This window comes from Pipistrellus hanaki, assembly GCF_964339955.1.
Source record: "Pipistrellus hanaki genome assembly, chromosome: 1".
In the NCBI taxonomy this organism is placed as follows: Eukaryota; Metazoa; Chordata; class Mammalia; order Chiroptera; family Vespertilionidae; genus Pipistrellus; species Pipistrellus hanaki.
The window spans coordinates 6,660,823-6,675,314 of NC_140503.1; the positions used below are offsets into that span (position 1 = coordinate 6,660,823).

At 35.9% G+C, this 14,492-nt stretch overlaps 3 long non-coding RNA genes across 3 annotated transcripts; all 3 read left to right on the forward strand.

Annotated features, from left to right (window-relative positions):
- Nucleotides 1-218: 218 nt before the first annotated feature.
- On the forward strand, nt 219-5,121 carry LOC311611681. Its single transcript, XR_014793138.1, has 6 exons — nt 219-387; nt 1,009-1,089; nt 2,403-2,473; nt 3,371-3,443; nt 4,137-4,212; nt 5,053-5,121. It is a non-coding gene; the product is annotated as an uncharacterized lncRNA (long non-coding RNA).
- A 2,671-nt stretch (nt 5,122-7,792) lies between these two features.
- Nucleotides 7,793-10,326, forward strand: LOC311630186. Its single transcript, XR_014796341.1, has 4 exons — nt 7,793-8,011; nt 8,560-8,605; nt 9,181-9,252; nt 10,177-10,326. It is a non-coding gene; the product is annotated as an uncharacterized lncRNA (long non-coding RNA).
- Nucleotides 10,327-11,608: 1,282 nt separating this feature from the next.
- Nucleotides 11,609-14,272, forward strand: LOC311613577. The gene is made up of 5 exons (XR_014793480.1): nt 11,609-11,700; nt 11,818-12,004; nt 12,380-12,493; nt 13,286-13,350; nt 14,198-14,272. It is a non-coding gene; the product is annotated as an uncharacterized lncRNA (long non-coding RNA).
- Nucleotides 14,273-14,492: the final 220 nt, after the last annotated feature.

The window sequence follows — 14,492 nt, forward strand, 5'->3', positions numbered from 1 at the left end:
ATTTCTCTCTCTCCCCCTCCTTTCCTTTCTCTGAAATCAGTAAGATACATAAAAAAAAAATAAATAAAATTGTACATGTTAATAAATATAAGGTAGTGGATGCTCTCTCTTTCCAAATGTTAGAATAGGATTTAAGTATTTGATTAATTGATTATTGATCCTTTAAAATAGCTCAAGGTAGATTGATTCTTTTGAAACTTTGTTGTTTACTCCTCAGAATGAACGCTATCAGATTGTATTATTATCTCGTGACGATGATCTTGCTTTCCCCCTCTTTGGAGGGAAGAGTGGAGATGAATGCTTTGTCCTCTCAGGATGATCGGTCCCTGCAGATGTAATCATCCTTTATGTCCAGAAGCTCCATGTGTTAGGAGCATGGCCACCCACGTGAGTATAATCAACGACTTTGTCTTGATTTGGGTAGATAGCAGACCATGGCCCAATGACACATGTGACATTCTCATGATGTCATAGTAACATATGCCAAGTGAACATTGGGCTGTAAAGATGTACTCAAGCTGACAAATGATCAAATGGCTATTATAGAAACTTAAATTTTTTTAAAAAAGTTTTTGTGACTTATCTATTTATTAGTGAAATGATAAATCATTTAACAAAGAAAATTAGAAAGGAATGGAGAAGAAAAGGGACAATTTTGGACCAATGATGAGCAATCTTGGATTATGAGTGAGGGACGATGAATGCTAGGTGTCAGGATTCTGAGGTCCAGCACAATAAGAAGCCTGGTCTGTCCCCTCTGTGGGACATGGCCGCAGTGATAGATGTTAGGAACATGCCAATCTGTCCTTCACTTTTTGTGTTCATGTCTCATGGTTCTATGAGCGAAAGAACTAAAAAAACAAACACAAGTAAATTAATATAAACATGTGAAGCAATGTAAGTTATGAAAAGGAGTAAATAATTTGCTGAGTAAATTAAATGTAAAAAGCAAAGTTAGTGCAGACAAAGTCTCACCTTTTCACTTCCCTCTGTGCTTGCAATTCACAGAATGGATGCACTGGACCTGAACTACAGATTCTCCCATGGTCTCAAGACGTCTGGCTGTGTGTTTGGTGCATAGAAACAAATGTGAGTTTTGTGACGAACATATATTCTGTATTTGCAAAGTGTGTATTCCTCAGAATGACGCACTTGAGCAGATGGAAGCATCATCCGTGGTCACATGTTCTATGGTTGCCTGTTTGTGTAGTGAGTAGAGATCAATGTGAGTAATACATTGGAACAGTTCATGTCTTTGAGATTTTTTTCTCTCAAATATTCATATGTCATCAGAATGTGAAATATAGTCCAAGATGCCAACTATCATGAATTATAAATATGGGATTGTTCTGAAGATTATCTTAATTATGTATGAAACATTGATGATAATTAAAGAGATATATCAATATGGCAAATGGTCCTATATGTAGAATATTTATTACTCTTATTCTTGTTTTATATGAATCATACAGTTTTAAATTTTAATGTTACTAAATCCAATGAATTAATGAATGAGCTTATGCAGATAAGAATGATAAAAACGATGAGCATTAAAAATACTGAAGTTCATTAAGTTGTCATCTTAGACTGCATTATTTGTTTAAGCATATTTATTGAGTTATTAAAAATATTAAACATTATAAAAAATTAACTATGGTCAAATGATAAGAAACATTATATTATTAATCACTAATGTCCAGTATTGTGGTTGATTAATGAAAAAGAATTTGTCTAATGGGAAATGATTCTATGGACAAATGGGAGAGACATTCAACAATCTTATCCTTGAATATTGTGAGTCATGTTTTCACTTAATTATTATTAATGAATTAATGACTTATTTGATACAGATATAGAAATGAATGGATTTTTATTATTTTGTTATAAGTGGATCAATCTCAGACTTAATGTACAAATTTTAAAAATCAGAGATGAATGACATACACTCTTTAAAAAATTTTTAAAATCGATTTCAGAGAGGATGGGAGAGAAAGATAGACACATCAATGATGAGAGAGAAAAATTAATTGGCTGCCTCCTGCATACCCCCCACTGGGGACTAAGCCCACAACCTGAGCATGTGCCCTGATCAGGAATCAAATCTCAGGCTCCTGATTCAGAGGTCAACGCCAACCACTGAGCCACACCAGGCACGCATCATACACTTTTAATCTCTGGTGAAGGAATAAAAATGTTTCCAGTTTATTTAAAATAGTGTATTCCGTAACCAAAAGAAAATGGTTCCAGTACCTCTGTCTTTGATAAAGTTCTTATTCTGGCCACTGAAAGTATGATATTAAGTGTTAGCCCACATCACTGTATTCTAAATGATTGACTAAATGTAAGATGCAGTAATGTTCCCGTCTTGTCATTGTCTGTCTCCTTTGCTTTGCACTTCTCAGAACGAAAGCACCTGAAGGAGCTTCGGCATCTGTCGTGTTCAGAAGCTCCATGGAGGGGCATGAAGGCCAGTGTGAGTAATAAGCAAAGTTTTTGTCTTGGTCAGGGAAGTGTGTTTATGATATCAGCGTAGTCACTTAAAAAGTGGAAAAAAGACCAGCCCACGGCCCCACGATTAAACTGGAAATGTACAAAACATTATGTTGATTAGTTTACCTTTGGAATAATGGGGATGATTAATGAAAAGAGGTATAATCCATAAGCCATTGGTCCTAAAGGAGTGTGACAACAATCTTGAGGCTCTTGTCCTTGCATTTCTGTGATTCACAGAATGTGTGTTTAATTAGCAGTAGATTGACCCCTTAGCAACTGTAGGTAAGAATGAGGAAGAAGAGGCCCATGCCTGGACCAATGATGATCACCGATGGCATATGAAGGAGGGACTATGATTGCTATGTGTCTGGAAGTCTGAGGTCCACATACCAAGCAAAGTCTAGTCTGTTTCCTCTCTCATTAGGAAGATGCAAGGAAACTGTTGTCATGTTGAGATTCATGGGTTTCTAGCATATTACTATTAATATCAATGAATCCATGATAGAACCCATGAACAAATATATCACTAAATGAAACTGGGATGAAGACTTATCAAGTGTATGTACAATATATAGTGATGCAAGAAATCCAATGAACATAAATTGAAAATCTGATGTGAAAAAATGGACCAAGGGCCTTACCTCTTTTCTAAGGATTATATAAACACTGACACTGAGAATTAATATACAGTTTTATTGGCCTGTGTCAGTCTTGAGTGGAGGATGCTAATTTTTAATATGTATATTTATATTTTCTATGTACATATAGTCTGAAGAAGTAGATACCTAAGTAACTGATAAAATGAAATGAAAAAGAATATGACTAATGGAGAAAAGGTTTCCATTTTTAATGATCTGCTCTGTCTTGTACTCCTCAGAATCAACATGCTCAAGCTGATTTAAGTGTTTTCCATGGCAACAAGATCTCTGCGTAAAGCCTTGAGATGAAATGTGAGTAAAGGTTACAGTTCTTGTGTTGGTTGAAGAATTTTTTAAAAGGGTATTCATTGTATTGCTCAAAGTGTAGAATGGAAGCCCCACATGATACATATGAGGTATTATGAAGCATTATATTTACTAATGCATATTTGAAGTATTGATGATAATTGACAAGAGAAAACAATGAAAATGAAGACGAACGGGGCGCAGTATGGACCGGTGATGACATGGCCTGGAATAAGAGTCACAGAGATGATGAATACGATGTCTGCAACTCTGAGGTCCACTAGAGAGAGAGAGACATAGTCTAGTTAGTGCCTTAGGGAATGAAAAAGGACCATTTTCTTGGTTCGTTTTCATGAGTTTTTGACTCTATTTTCATAAATGGTTCCAAAAGAACCCATGTACAAGAGTAAGATGAAGAGGGTGAGACAATAAACGTTTCTAATGCTTATTGAAAATACTGACACTCATTAAGAAGTGTGAATGCTTCCATTGTCTTCCCTCTTTGGCTAAGAATGACACAGACAGTAAATAATACTAGTCAAGGTTGTTCATTCTTGGTCTGTGTCAAGTTGGATATTGTTTGGTTTGTTCATGAGTACAGATTATATTCCTGAGGGACGGGCTAAAGGGAAGGTGATCGTGTGCCTCCGTAGACTGCCTCTCAATTTCGTTGTCCTCTCTCTGCTTTGTGTTCCGCAGCATGAGCACACTGTGGATGCCCCAGCCCTTGGCCATCACCAGGAGCTCCACTGGTCGGCGTTCTGTCGAGGTACCTGTAAGTCACCGCCTAATTCTTCTCTTGGCTCAGGTTGTTTGTTCCGAGCATCCACTGTAATGATATAAATTCCTATTACATATGTTCAGAGAAGGCTAGTCGTACTCGCATAGTAAATATGGCATTGACATGAAACTTGATGTCCTTTCATGGGTATTTGCACCCATGAAGCTGATAAGTAACATAGGCATACGCATTGAGGCAAATGCTTCTAGAGATCAAGATTAGAGACATTAAGAATCTTGTCCTCACGTATTTATTAGTCACAGATATTTTTGTTATTATTAGTGAATTGATAACTTGACCAGTAAACAGGTATAGATGAGAATGAAGAAAGTGATGACGACTGGTGGCATATGAGTCAAATATGCACAGTAAAAACAAATGTGTCTGGGACTCTGAGGTCTAACACAAAGAAACCTAGTCCCCTCTTGGTGTTAGAAGTGATTGTATAGACAGGTGTCAGGAATTTACAAAGCTCTGGTTCTTCGTTTTGTGTTCATTAATTTTGTAAAATATTATTATAAAAGAATAAATGACAAAATAAATATGAGGGTGAGGCATTGTTCATTGTTAAAATGTATAGAAGAAAAATAGTACTAATGTATATTGCAATCAATATTAAATGGATCAAGTGTATTACATCTTTGACTACGAATGAGATATATAATAAGTAAGAGTTACTGCTCTGAGTCATTTACAATTCTGATGTTTAATCTATTAAGAGAAGAACAAATAAATCTGATCATTAACCAACAAATAATGAAATGTAGAAGTCAGGGAGCAATGGAGATTTGGTCTCATCTTTCTGTGTTGTTTTGTGCTCTGTACTCTTTTGAGATTGGATGCTCTGCAGCTGACTCCAGCGTTTTCCCTGGTCAGGAGTTCCCTGAGTGCCCCTATTTGTAAGTAAGTTCTTGTCTCAGTTCCAGCATTATTTTTAATGGGCATTCCCTGTAACATTAAAAAGTGTGAAATATAATCAAATAAAGCCAACTTAGCCCCATGACAAATGTGGGATTTCTTTTATGCATTGATATAACATTGATTATATCGATGAATCTGTATATATTATATATACACGGAGAATATACATTCTTCAATGAGAAAGATTAATGTGAGAACGATTAGATGCAAAGATTAGGGATATTAAGACTTTTTTTTGGAGTTTTTATGAATAATAGGACCTTAAAATTGTTTTGCTAAATGAATAAATTACTCTGCACACGATATAGAAAATATTAGAGGAGAGGAGGGACAGTGACACCGTGGATCAACGATGACTCCTGGTGGTGTGTGAGTTAATACGCCGAGCACGGGTCTGGGTTCCAGCTCAAATGCATTCTCGTCCATTGCCGCCCCGTATGAATGGATCCCCTAGGCGATTCATGAATATGTGAGGATTTCTGAAAATTTACATTCATGTATTAGCTTTCTATTTACAACTGGATCAATGAAATAATCAATAAAACATATATATAAAGATGAATATTTTTATAATTTAAAATTGCCCAAATACAAAGATATGCAGTTAGATAAGAATTACAATGTATGTATGTAGAAAAAAAAACACTGCCCATTAGGAAATAATGGCCCCCAGGTTCCCCCTTTGGCTAAAGATTTTATAGTCAGTGTTGATTGACAGGGACAAGGCTCATATTCTGTGTCCTTGGCAAGGTCGCTATTATTTGGTCACGTGAGAATTTAGACATTTTTCCACATTGCTAGTTTTCTTAGATGACTAATAAGAAGTTAAATGCAAGGGTCAGTAGAGAAGAGGTCTCGACCTTTTTTAACCACCTACTGTGTTCTTCCCTTCAGAATGGACCTGCCCTAGCTGACTTCAGGCTTCTGTGGTGATGGTCTCCACCATGGATCTCGGTGTCAGTGAGTAATATTCACGTTCTTGGGTGTTTTAAGGGTATTTTCTCTATTATTAAGAAGTGTGAAATATAATCAGTGCATGCCAACCAAAATGCAATTAATGTGAAACACTATGCTAATTAATTTACATACAAAACATTGAAGTTATTTAATCAAGGGGATGAGTTGCTGAGGGAAATAATTCTATAGACAGATGGTAGAGATTAGTCCATGCCAATCATGGATTAATAATAAAGAGGTTACACTGGAGAAAGTACATTGGCTAATCCATATATTCAACACTTGAGATTCATTAGCAAAACGGACCTCGCCTATTTGCTTGTTAGAAAGTGATTTTGTATCATATGTTTAGGGATATTAAAGCTACTTTCATAAACTAATTTACTATATGTTTATGATTAGTGATTTAATTATTTCTCTCTTCACAACATGACACTGAATAAAGAACAAGAGGGTGAATCACGGGGTCAGTGCGGTAGCCTGGCGGCAGGTAAGCCAAGGGCCAATACTGCTTAACCTTGAAGTCCAAGGTACAATGAAAAACAGATTTGATTTCTTATTAAAAATTCATGCAATAATAACTACACAAACGTATGAACAAGTGAAGGATAGAGTCAAAGGTCAAAGCAAGATGGCATAATGAAACAAACATCACCCCCAATCCATTTCCGAAGAACTGAAGGCCATTAACCTTAAGGAGAGGCTTTTAGTTGAGCATAAGGGGCATATGTATTTGTCAGTGTTCATATTCTGTGCTGTAACTATGTAGCAGGTGTTTTTTTTAAAAACTTAACAAGTAGTAAAATGATTATATAATTTAATCAACTACCTTAAAGATGGCTGAGTATGTACCGGTGACAAAAATATGTCCGATGACAGTTAAGACCCCAATCCATTTGGCTTCGCGGTGCCCCATGGGTCATCATTCCACAATGGAAATCAAAGCATCATGCTGTGCACCTTAAAGATTTCCAACTTTACTTGTCAATTTTTATGCAGTGAATTTTGAAAAAGTATATTGTTCCCCAATACTCATGCCAGTGGGCACCTGCAGTGACTGTCCGTTAGTGTTATCATTTTGAGTTTGTACACAGACTTACTGATTTTCTTATCAGCAATGAACAAATAGCTTAATAATTTAATAAGATAAAGGGGTCAGATCACCTGACCAGTGAGGAGTATATGTTGAAACATCATCCTGCATCAGTTCTTCTCATGTTATGTTCCCCTATTGAAAAAAAAATTGCTCTTATCAGTTGGATTGAAGGGAATAGACAGAGATATACAATCACCATTTCTGTTCTGGGTTTCTGGGAAGTTAAATAGTTTTTGATTTTGTTTAAAAATTAATAGCTTCTGAGGTTTTTCATTAATTAAATGAAAGGAAGTTAAAGCTATTAATAAATAGCTATGTACTTAAATAAAATATGGATTTTTGATGAAGATATGCTATGTAGCACATTTTATGAAGTAGTTAGTTTCAGCACAATTTGTTTTATTATTATTTTTATTGTCTCACGTTTTACATATATCTCCCCCCCACCATTGACCCCTCCTTACTCCGACCACCCCAGTTTCTGTGTCCATTGGTTATGCTAATTTGCAGTACAATTTTTGTTTTTTTAAGTTTGAGACTTTTACACTTGCTTTCAAAGCTACTTAGTATTCCCTGTTTGGTGTGTACCTCCACTTTAATCATTCCTCTGGGGAAAGATCTAAGCTATTAATTCAGTGATGCAATCCACAGGAAGGCATAAGATACTGACAGTGTTTGGATGCCCAATGGGTAGTGGGATAATGGCTGTTGTTCTTTATATCTTTATAGAACAAGAACCCGTGATGCAAATGGAATGTATCCTGAACATGTCTCGTGATGAATTCATTTCTGCATTATTGATGTTCATTTCAAAAAAGGGTATGGTATTTTACACTTGGAATAAGTCTTGAGCTAGATTTTACTAATTTTTAAGAATCTAATTATGAGGTTTCAGTGGAACTTGGGTATTTATTGCATTAATCTTAGGGAACAAATGAAAGAATCAGGAAGTAGATGGGATAAATGATAGTTAGATAAATAGAAAATCTGGCCAGTGTAGCTCAGTGGTTGTATTGACCTATGAACTAGGAGGTCATGGTTTGATTCCTGGTCAGGGCACATGCCTGGGTTTTGGGCTCAATCCCCAGTAGAGGGCGTATGGGTGGCAGCTGATCAATGATTCTGTCTTACTTCCGCTTCCTCTCTGAAATCAAGAGAAATATTTTAAAAAATAGATAGAAAAGGAAAGCTGGTTTAATTCAGAAAAAAATGTTGTGAGACAGAAATTACTTTCATAAGTATAGGGTTAATTTGATATAGTAATGTTTAGGATGATTTTAAAAATAGTAATAGACCATGACACTAATTTTTATAGCTCTTTACATTTCTATTTTTATGTCTTCCCTAAAATGCCTTCATGGATGAAGATGTTCTGCATTTTCATTATGAGGAAGAAGCACGTAAGAGCTACAGGTACTGGCCAGTGTTCTATCTCTGATGCCTGGATCATTCTATACATATAGAGAGTGTGCAAATGAATGTAAAAGGCCAACCATGGTTAATGATGAGAGTAGAATGCATCTGAGTTCTTTTGAGGTCCACTACGAACTGACTGAGCCTATGGGTAGAGTTCAGTCATATTTAAGAATTATAACTCAGCATTTAGTGTTTCATGGTTTTTAATTTTATCATAAGTGAATAAATGAAAGAATAAATATCAGTATAAAAAGGGTAAAGCATATCACACTATTAGAATATGCTGTCAGACAAGAATTATTATTAACATAACTTGAAACCACTGATGTTTCAAGTTATATTAATAGTAGACCAAGGTGTTACATTTTGGGGTAAGAATGATAAAGATGGAGATGTATAGTAATCTGCATTCTTGCTTTGAGTCAATAGTAAGTTTAAGTGGTTCCTGTACTTTAGGAAAAATAAATTATCAGTCTGCAAATACCCAAATGACTAAGAAAATGAAATGAGAAAAGTATGTATTTATGGCAAGAATGTCTCAATATTTTATTATCTGTGTTGCTTATACTCAGAGGGAATGCACCTCGCTGATTGAATTCTCCCGCCATGGCCACGAACTCCGTGTGGGGAACATGGCCACCAATGTGAGTAACAGCCAGATCTCCTCTGGTTTGGGTGATTAGTTTAAGAACACTAGCTGCATTGTTCAGAAAATGTGTCAAGTCTAATGAAAGAAGTTAACCATGGCCCACCATGGGGTTCATGTGGAACATATGTTCCTTAATGGGTTTGAGCAACACCAACATTGATTAATGATAGGTTTGAGGGAAATTATTCTGTAGACAAATGTTAGGGAGACTTAAGAGCATTGTTCTTGAACTGTTGTGCTCATGTAAATTTATTTTGTTTTTATGAGCCCATTGAAAAGTTAATAAATCAAGAAACACGAGTGAGGGAAAAGAGGGGAAATCTTGGAACAATGATGGACAACTGGTAGGGTGTGTCATGGACAATGAATAGAATGTGCCTGCAACTCTCAGGGACAATAGGAAGTGCCTGAAACTCTGAGATACAGAACAATGCATAATCAGTCTCATTCCTCTTTGGAAATGATGCTATAGACAGATGTCAGAAATGCACAGAGGTCATGTTCTTATTTTGGTTTTGTAGATTTAGATTTATTATTATTAATGAATCATTAATAAGCTCATCAAATAAAACAATACTTCGATTAAGGAGAAAGTGGGTCATTGTCCAATTATGAACATATATTGTGATATAAGGCATATTGCATAAAAATAAAAAAATATTGATGCCCATTTAGATATATATTTATCAAAGGTTTTACTTCTTTTGCCAAGGATTATGTAGATGAGGATAATTAAGTCAATTTTATTCTTCTGGAGCAGTGTCAAGTTTGCAGTTGGTCCCTTTGTTAATAGTCAAAAATACATAATGAAGAATTAACATATACCTACTCAACTTAGTAAGTGAAATGTGGGAAGGAAGTAGCCATTTAGATGATTTTTTAAAAACTTTTATTGACCGCTCTGTTCTGCGCTCCTCAGAATGGACCCACTCAAGATGGTGTCAGTGTCTTCCCTGGCCTCCAGCCCTCTGATCGCCTCTAATGATACCACTGTGAGTGATTGTCACAGTTCTTGTGTTGGTTGGGTGATTTGTTTAATTCACTCTGATGAGTGTGAATTAATGAATTAATAAACAACTTGGACATGAACAAAGGGAATGTGTGCTCGTCCTGGACCAGTGATGAGGCTCCGGACTTTTGAGGTGAGGATGATAAATTTTCATGTGTCTGAAACTCTGAGATCCAGCACAGAGCAACCCAGTACCTTCTCTTCGTTCGAAAGGATCCCACAGACAGAACTTAGGAATAGGCAAGGATTGGTGTGGTCTTTGGGTTTATTTTTTCCTATTATTATAATTGGATAAATGTAATAATCAATAAGCAAATACGTAAGTAAAGATGAATGAAGTAATGTCCAATCATAAAAATACCTTGTGAGGCAAAGCATACTATTAATAAACTTTAAAAAAGTGAAGTCCAAAGGGGAGTAATTGGTGCCTGACTGTCAAGTCTTTGGCTAAGGATGACATAGACAACAATAAGTGCGAGTCAGCGTTCATTTTCTAGGAGAGAGACAAGTTCTAAGTTGTTCATTTAATGAGTGATGAAATCACTAAATTTTTTTTATCATTTGTTGTGTTCTATACTCCTCAGAAAGAACACACATTTGGGCTGATTTCAGCGTCTTATATGGCCGTCGTAGCAATGGTGCGGTGGGAGCGTGGAGAGCAACGTGAGTAACACTCAGTGTTCTTGTATTGGATTGATTGTTTTTTAAAAAAAATTATTTTGAGTATTAAAACTATTAAATATACTCAAAGAAGCCCAATCATGTCAATATCAAGCGTTATTTATATGAAACAATATGATGATTAATTTACATATGAAACGCTGAGTTCAATTAATGAAAGAGTTTGGTTACAGTGCAAATGATTCAATGGATGGGTGGTGGAAGGGGGTAATGGGGACACAATGGGAGACATTGGTAATACTGTCAACAATAAAAATAAATAAAAAGTAGATGGTTGTTAGGGATGTTCCAGGATATTATTTGTGATTTTCCCCCCTTCATTTATGTTTATTTTTATATTAGTGAATTTAACCAATTAAAAAACATAGATGACAGTAGATTAAAAGAACAAATTGAATGATGATGACTCCTTTCATATAACTCATGCAACGAGTACCACTGGAACTCTGAGGTCCAACAAAAAAAAAATGAATCCATTTCAGGTGGCTGAAATACTAGGATATTCAGGGTCCAATTTTGGTTTTCACTCATTTGTATGCTATAAATATAATTGACCCAATCACAAATCACCAACTGTGTACATGACTGACTGAATAATGGTGGGATTGGGGCTAATGGAGGAGATGTGTCGATTGCCTCTTTGGGTCTGTTTAGCATTGTCCTCCATAGAATGGAAGCACGCCATCCGATGTCAACATCTCCCCTGGGCAGGAGCTCGGGGACTGCGTCTGCATTAGGAGCATGGAGGCCACTGTGAGTAATAGGCAATGCTCTTTCTGCTTGTAATGTTCTTTCTGTTTTTTAAGATTTCCCCTGTGCAGTTAAGAAGTGTTACTATCTATATAATAAAAGCCTATGTGATCTTTACAGGGGAACTACCAGAACGACCAGTTGCTATGATGCACACTGACCATCAGGGGGCAGACACTCATGCCAGAGCTGCCCCCTGGGAGTCAGTGGGCTTAGCCAGAAGCCAGACTCAAGGCTGGTGATTGCAGTGACAGTGGCAGGAGCCTCTCCCGCCTCGCGGCAGCACTAAGGAGCAGTGAGCTGAGCGGTAAGGACCAGCGAGCAGGCGGGTGGTAAGGAATGAGGAGGTCCCAGACTGTGGCGGATGTCCTCCTCCTCCCTCTAGGGGTCCCGGACATCCCCTGAGGGGGTCTGGACTGTAAGCGGACACAGGCTGGGTTGCGGGACACCCCCTTCCCCTCTGGTTCACAAATTTTGTGCACCGGGCCTCTAGCAATCAAAGAAAATTAGACGTATGTCCCTGTTAAATATCCTATTAACATGAAACATTGTGTTGATTAACCCATAAATGAAACACTGAGTTGAGTTAATGATAGAAATCTGGTCTTAGTGGAAGTGATCGTAAAAGTGAATGTTCGAGAAACTTAAGAATCTCACTCTTGTGTTTTTGAGATTTATGTAGATGACAGTACAGAATGAAGGCCACCCCTGGACCAGCGATGATCACTGGTGCATTGTGGGGCATCTGAGCTGAATAGGTGTCTGGAAGTCTGACATCCCACACAAATGGAGTCCGGTGCGTTTCCCTTTTATGACAGGAACCTGTGGACAGATGTCAGGAATATAAAAGGATCTCGTTCTTGGTCTTTGACTTCATGAATTTTAAAAATATTATTATTAAAGATTTAATGGCAGCATAAATAGACAAATGTATAAATGAATAAAGATGAGGAGCATGAAGCTTTGTTCATGAATAAAATATGTAATAATGAAAATGAATATCTGTATAAGTGGGAAAGGTTAAGAAAGGGCCAAGGGTATTATGTATTTGACAAAGGCCGGCATACACACTGACAGGTAATAATTATTGCCCTCAGTCCGGAATTAGTTTGAAGTGCATGCTATTAAGAGCAAAATAAATAAATATTACCATTAATTAATAAACCTCAAATGACGGTAAATAAATAGTGAAAAATATGGTACAATAGAGAAAATGTCTCAATCTTTTTTGGGGGGGAGGGGAGTAAATATGTCGTTGAATTTAAAAAATATATTCTGATTATTTATGACATATCTGGATAATGTATTGCTTTACATTTTTGTGATGATCAATATTTTTGTATGTACTATTTATGTATTTCTATATTGACTTTTGTGCTTTTTCTTTATTATTTTTTTTCTGTTTGTTACACTGCCTTTTTGATTTATGTTTGATTAGTTATGTTTGTCTCCTAATTTAACTATTTTATACATATACATTCATTCTAATTATATTCCTATAGGCAGTATCTTTACATTTTAATGAGTATATTTACATTAAATTATAAAAGTGATATCTTTTATTCTTTTGTCTGCTTGTACTTTTCAGAATGAATGCACCAAGCTGATTGCAGCATCTGCTCTGATGGAGATGATGGTAGAAAAGAGACCAAGGTGAATAGTAGGTGAAGATTTTACCTTGGTTTGGATGATTTTTAAAAAAGTATTCATTGTATTAATATAAAGTAATAAATATAATAAAAAACTTAAGTGCAAAACCAGTATAGATATGTTATGAAATAAGTTGATTCACTGATAATGTGCAACATTTAATTCAATTAATGTAAAGATATAACTTATGTGGTACAGAAGCTAGTTTTAATCAAGGGTCTTTCTTGTGATTTTATGAATCATGTATTTGTTTCATTATCAATGAGTTAGTGCTTTAATAATCATAAATAGAGAAACCATTGAAGAAAAAGAGACCCAAAAATGGACCAATGACGATGACTGGTCTCACAGAGTCATATATGGTGAGTGCAAGGTGTCTGTAACTCTGTGTTCACAAGAAAAAGAATACTTTTTTCTTTTGTTAATGACCCCATGGGTCGATGTTAGGGATATACAAAGATTATATTCATGAGTTCATAGATTTACAATTATTATTATTAATGTATCAATAGTCAAACTATTAAGAATGTAATAAACAACTAAAGAGATAAGAGTGAGACATTGTCCAGCTAGGAACACATGTCAAATTGAAATCAGACTGAGGAAGCCGTGAGTGGAAGCAGCGTTTGCCTGTTTGCCTCAGAGCCATGTAGACAGTGATGAGTGAGACTCAATATTACTTTGCTCTTCATCAGCCTCAAGTTTAACATTATCTTTTGTTCAGAGAAAACATACTGCAATATGAACAATTAATCAATGTCTAAATGCATAAGTCAAATGCGGAAAACAAGGATCAGTGGAGATAAAGTTTCAATTTTTTTTATCTTCCTCTCTTCTTTGTACTCCATAGTGTGGACACACTCCAGCTGATGTAAGGATTCTTCCAAGGTCATGAGCAAGGTTGATGCTCAAACACTGAGTCACACCAGCAGGGCAAAGGTCAGTATATTTATATATTGCCTGAGGATGATCACAATGAAGTTTAATTTCACGTCAGTGACCATATATAATTATCAAATATTTTTTTGGTAAAGAAAACTTTTTTAAAAATTTCTTTATTGATTAAGGTATTATATATGTGCCCTTATGTGAAATGCAAATATCAATGGACAGAAGGTCTCAACCATTTATATCATCTGCTCTGC